Source organism: Myotis brandtii, unplaced genomic scaffold (genome assembly GCF_000412655.1).
Source record: "Myotis brandtii unplaced genomic scaffold, ASM41265v1 scaffold573, whole genome shotgun sequence".
NCBI lineage: Eukaryota > Metazoa > Chordata > Mammalia > Chiroptera > Vespertilionidae > Myotis > Myotis brandtii.
The window spans coordinates 2,003,867-2,009,820 of record NW_005370145.1 but is presented as its reverse complement, the minus strand read 5'-3'; the positions used below and the strand labels follow the sequence as shown (position 1 = coordinate 2,009,820).

At 57.0% G+C, this 5,954-nt stretch overlaps 1 long non-coding RNA gene across 1 annotated transcript in view; it reads left to right on the top strand.

The window, feature by feature from the left end:
• Positions 1 to 323: 323 nt before the first annotated feature.
• The window catches only part of LOC106728243, a 10,599-nt gene continuing 4,968 nt past the window's right edge, over positions 324 to 5,954 (top strand). Inside the window, exon 1 of the long non-coding RNA XR_001364523.1 lies at positions 324 to 760. This is a non-coding gene — a long non-coding RNA (uncharacterized LOC106728243). The remainder of the gene's footprint in view (positions 761 to 5,954) is intronic.

Sequence of the window (5,954 nt, the reverse complement as noted above, 5' to 3'; positions counted from 1 at the left end):
GCCTCCCTCGTCCCCTCCCACCCTGCGCCCTGGCTGCAGGCTGGTTCCAGCTGCACCTGACTCTGCCCGGAGAACTGGCCATGCGCCCAAGCCCGTCCTGCCCTGCCGTCGGCCCTGCTCCAGCGGCTCTCGGGGCAGGTGGCGTGACCAGCCTCTGAGCCTGTCTCCTCCTGTAAGTCGAGGGGAGCTTTGTTTAGCAGCCCCGCTGCCGTACGGTGAGAATAGTAGGAATCTAAGCACTGGAGGGCTCTGTGCACACGCACCTCACGGCATAACAGTAGCTCCTATTTTTTTTCACTTCTTTTCTTCCTGTTACTATTTTTGTTGTCATTGTCATTATTACTTGTGCCATCATAGCTAACCTGCCTGGCTCCCGGGCCCTGAGCCCCTCTCCGTCCATTCTCCATGCAGCTCAGCAGGGTGTGGTGCTGGGCATAACTGCCGCCCTCCCTCGAGCTTCCTGCGATCTTCTACCCCTTGGGTTCGCTCTGACCTTCTTCTCGCTGCCCCTGCCCTGCCCTCCCCTCCCAGCAGCCCTCCTGGGGCGGTTTTCACAGCCCTGTGCATCTGGCGCCCACTGGGCCGGGCTCCGGTGCCTGACTTCAGCCAGCGGCCCAGCCAGCACAGCTCTCCTTCCCGTGGCCAGTGCCCGACACGGATCTGCCAGATATCCCACCCGAACTGCCTACCTTTCCTGGACGCCGTCACCCCGCCAGGCTCGGCTGGAATCGGACTCTGTTCCTACCCAGGTGCCACCCAGGTGCTCCTCTGCTTCCGTTCCTCTTCCTTTTGGAATGAATGACATTTTATTTCTGTTGTTAAACCGAGAGGCCGGCGCTCTCCCAGGCCATTCAGGGAGCTTCTGCCGTACACAAGGCGCCATTCTCGGGCAGTGGGTTATACAAGCAATGATTGTTGTCACCAGAGCTCCCGTTGGTGGCGTGCCAACTCGGGTCTAGAAGTTTCGTGCTTCATCTTGTTGACCCTCACACCAACCTAGGGAAGCAGCATTCTCGGCTGTTTTCCAGATGCCGGAACTCAGAGTAAAGGAACATCCCCAGCATCTTATAGCCAGAAAGTGGCAGGTCCGAAGCCAGGTCCCCTGACTCCTAAAACCGGTGTCCCTTCTACCACATGACCTGTCCCTGGAGATTCGAGACCTAAGGAAAGAGACCTGAGCGATAATCTGAGTGCAAAGATGGAGGGCGGCGGGGAAGGGCAACAGCCTGGCTGCCCTTACCTGACTCCAGGGGCCACGCCCGCCGGGCCCAGGGTCTCCCCGGAGGAGTGGGAGCTGAGCTGAGTGCAGTGCCTTGGCCCTGGGGCTGGGGGGGGGGGGGGGGGGGGGGGAGAGTGATGAGGAGAAGCAGAGGGGAAAGAGGATGTGAGGTCAGCAGAGGAGATGGGCGCCTCTGAGCTGAGTGCAAGGGAGGGTTACCACCAACAGAGAGGGCAAGCCTGCAGGGGTGGGCGAGGGCCAGGTAAGAACAGAGCCGACTCAGCAAGTCAGGGAGGACTGGTCACCGTGTCTCCTGGAAGCTCTATGGTGGGAAATGAACATGTGGGACCTGTTGTGACAGTCCACGGACAACTCGGGGCCTGCCACCCGCCACCCATTCTGGGCAAACCCAAGGCCCATGGCGGTTTCCCAGCGCAGCTGAGCTTGTAGGCGCTGGAGGTAGGTGGCAGGTGCCCACACCGGCGGCAACCGGCAAAGCAAACAGCTCCGAGCGGGCAGCCTAGGCCAAGGGGGATCTCGAGGGTGGCCACAGGCCTCCAGGCATTCAACTGAAAGTCAGAATGTCAATATGTTCACCTCTGCAGGCGTCTGCTCTTCTCTTAGCTTATTTGCCCAGTAATGGGATTAAAGGGAACATTTACATGAACTTTTGAAAACAAATATTCCAGTTTTGTCTTCTCCTGCGTATTCCCCACCTTAACTCGGGAGTCTGCTGCAAGCATCTGACAGCTAATACTTAAGCAAATGTCACCTAGCGGCGGGCACAGCTGGGCAGACACCTGCAGGATCCTTGCAGCAATGCCCCCCCCGTGGGTCTGGGGGTTACCAGTGTGTGAGAGTCGTCTGTCGGCCCTGACGGCTCCACTGGGGAGAGCCAGCAGACAGCAGGGGAGTATGTATTTTGGTTCAAAACAACCAACAGCAGGCGACCAGCATGACTTTCCTTGTGATAAACAAAACCAGGTAAAAAGACTTCCAGATAAACTTGCCCTCCATATCCCCTGCCGCCACCCCTCCCCCTCCGGCCCCCTCCTCTCCCACCATCCTTATCTCCCACGTTTCCTACAGCTAAAGGGAGAAGTGTCCAGTATGGAGGTGTCTCTCTCTACCCCTCTCTCTCTCCCTCTCCTTCCCCCCCGCCCCCCCCTCCCCTCTTCTCTTCCTTGTTAGTGAGCGCGGAGCTGTTACCTACGCTCAGCTGAGGCAGAGGTGTTGGCAGCACAGCCTCCATAATTTTCAGGGTCCAGTGTTTCCCTGGGAAGAAATAGGGACCATTAATCCAGAGGAACAACCTTCAGAAAACACAACCCTGTTCCTGAGAGACTGTGTTTCATGTCCTTTCCCTGTTTGGAAAGGAGTTTATTTTCTTACATCTTTCTTTAATTGCTCTGGGCTGGACTTGTAAATATTATAAGTGGTTGAGTAATACTCATCTGGTAAACTGACCGAAGGAAACAGTTCTGTCCGCCCCCGTAAGCGGCTCCCCATGCCCGCCCGAGAGGGGCGCTGGTGCTGGGAAGGAAAGCCTGCCGCGCCAGGTGCCTGCCGCCGTGCCGCCCGCGGGGCCGAGTGAAGCGGAGGTGATCCGCTGGCGCTGGTGCTGGGAAGGAAAGCCTGCCGCGCCAGGTGCCTGCCGCCGTGCCGCCCGCGGGGCCGAGTGAAGCGGAGGAAGTGATCCGCTGTCAGGAGCTCGCCAGGTGTTCCTGCGCGGGGCTGGGGCAGAGAGCGTCCATTGTCTGAGAAGTTGGCAGCTTCCCAGATGTTCGACTGTCTTTCCTCGTCCTGAAATGTCAGCCATTTCCTTGGCTGGGATGGAGGACCAGCCCCCGAGGTTGAAGCATTCCTCGGAGGCCGGAGAAGGAAGTGCGCTCTCCCAGGTGATGGATGCCAGCAGGTTCTCCTGGCACCGCGGGCGCTCTGGCCCTCCCACTGGACACCTCCTGCCTCTAAGAAATTGTGAGCCCCGCACTGCGTGGCGGCGGCGTTTTCTTTTTCATGATGCCTTCTTAGTGGTACTTACTGACGTGTTTACCAGGAGTGGCTCTGGGATGTGCTGCAGAAGAACGCACGGGCAGGCAGCGGGTGAGGTGTCCACAGACGGGCCGTGAATGGGTCTTTGTTAAAGCTGAGCGCTGCGGTCATCACAGCTCATTATACTCTGTCTCCTTTTGTATCTGTTTAAATTTTTTCACCATAGAAAGATACAGGAAGGAAGGGAGGAGAAAGAAAAGAGAAGAAGGCAAGAAAGAAGAACCTCTTTGTACCAGTTTTGCAGCCCCAAGAAGTCTGGGCCTCTCCCTGATCAACCCCACACTGTGGGAGACAGGGTCCCCCGCACAGGCCCCCGATGCAGGGAAAGGGCGAGAGCGTGGCCCAGGGTCAGTCCCACCGGGTTCAGTCCAGCTCTTCCTCTTGCTGTTGGGCAGGGTGGGAGCCTTTCTTCTGCCCAGGGCCATGTGGATATTTATCACATCGTTCTCGGGCCATACAACATTATCAACTTAAACATTAGCTGCTGGATTTGGTCAAACATTTAACTCACCCCTAATGCCTTGGCAGGGCCAGACCAAATGATTTCACCGACCTTACGTGGCCCAGGGGCCGGACGTTCCCCACCCCTGCTATAGGGCCTTTCGGAGGAGAGCCACCTCCCAGAACCCCCTCTTCCTCCCCTGGAACAGATGAGAGTCCTCTGCTGCTGAGAACTCAGTGAGGCGACCCCCTTGCACCCCCGCCCCTCCGCCCATGGCAGCCAGCGCAGACTGGCATGTGAATGTCCCCCCACAGCATGGCTGAGCTCTCCCGGCTTCCAGAAGGCCCGGGCTCCTCTGTGAAATGCTTTAGAGGAGAGAGCCTCCATTCAGGAAAGGTGCCAGAGCCGTGGTCACATTCCAGGAAAGCCACACTCCTTACAGAGAGAGGACCGCGGCGATAAGGTGTGTCAACACCTGCTCTTTGTCCAACAGAATCCAAAGGCCACAACTGGCTTTTGCTTATCACTGTCACTTGCCATCTCAGAATGACTTCCTCTGCTGGCCCTCTGTGCACAGCGCTTTGCTTAAATCTATTGAGAACCTCCTCCCCAGAGGCCCCTGTTTGTTCTGAAAGGGTTTGAAATGTAAGAGTCTTACTGGGCATTGCTCTCGTGGTTTCCCTTTTCATCTCTGGACAAGAGCCCAGTTTATCACATATTATCAAGTGACACTATCTCTGGTGTCAATGGCTGAAGTGTGTTCCATTTTTCACAGGTATTGTGTACCCTGTCACACCTTCACTGTGGCACCATTTGTATAGCTCACAGTTTCTGTGAAAGAGCAATCAGCAGCTTAAAGAGAAATGCGGAATTAACAATAGTTCCAACGGACCCGCCCACCCTTCTGCGAACCCTGTGCCAGTGTTTGGAGACCAGCACTGACCTGTTGAATTGTCTCCTTTCTTGGCCTCCTTGACACCTTTCTCAGCTTCTCTCTCACTCCCGACCATTGCTTCTGTGTCCTTTTCATTGGCTCTTGTGCCGCCCAGGTACTCAGTACGTTATTTATTACATAAAAAAGAATGTGCCGGGCCCCTTTCGGGAGCCAGGCTCTGTTCCCAGCACTGGGGTCGGGTGGTGGACTAGACAGGCACGGTGCCTGGACGCTCATGGGCCAGCGGAGGAGCTAGTCACTGAGGACCTAAGCTAGGATGTAGGAAGGGCCACGACAGAGAGAGAGGGGGACAGCAAGGGGGGCAACGGTCCACTGGGGGTCTGGACGGAGCTCCTCGAGGGAGTGACACTCGTGAGATTTGGGGGATGAGGAGGGATTAACTGGGCCAAGAGTGTGCAGCGTTGTCTGGGCGGAAAGAATGGCAAGAGAACAGGCTGGTGGTGAGAAGGAGCTCGGCCCGCTGAGGACCCACAGCCAGGGTGGCTAGACCACAGGTGTAGTGTGGCTCAGGGGTGGCTAGACCACAGGTGTAGTGTGGCTCAGGGGTGGCAAGGGCCGGGCTGTACAGGGCCTTCTAACCACTGGGAAGAGTTTGGCCTTGAGCTGAAGCTGTCAGAGAATTAGTTGTTGTTGATCCTCACCTGAGGGTATTTTTCCATTGATTTTTAGAGAGAGTGGAAGGGAGGGGAAGAGACAGAGTGAAACATCAGTGTGAACGAGACACATCGATTGGTTGCCTCCCACATACGCCCTGACCAGGGCTGGGGATCAAACCTGCAACCCAGGTGCGTGCCCTTGACGGGAATCGAACCTGGGACCCTTCAGTCCACTGGCCATTGCTCTGTCCTCTGAGTCAAACTGGCTAGGGCGCCATCAGAGAGCTTCAAGCCAGGAAGTCGCCGGATCTGATTCCTGTTCCAGCTGAATTGTGGAGGCTGGACTGGGTGACAGGAGCGGCAGGTCAGTCCCTGCAGTGGCCCAAGCGGGAGACAGTGCAGGCTCTTCCCTGGGACTGACCGTTCCATGTGTTTAAACTGAAACCGGATGTGAGGATTCTGTTTCCCAACCAGTCACTGTTCTCGAGTTCTTTGTTCTCATCACTTGTTCTGCTGCGTCGGCCTCTCCTTTGGGCCATCGCAGCCTCAGTCCAGGACCCTTGCTGCCCAAGGCGCCCCTCAGCCTCGTGTGCTCCAGCTCTGACCCACCTGAGCACGTGACAGCCCTTCTCCCTGACGCATCACTCGTGAGCTCTGCTTTCCTCAAAACTCTCCCCCCCCCCCCGGCCC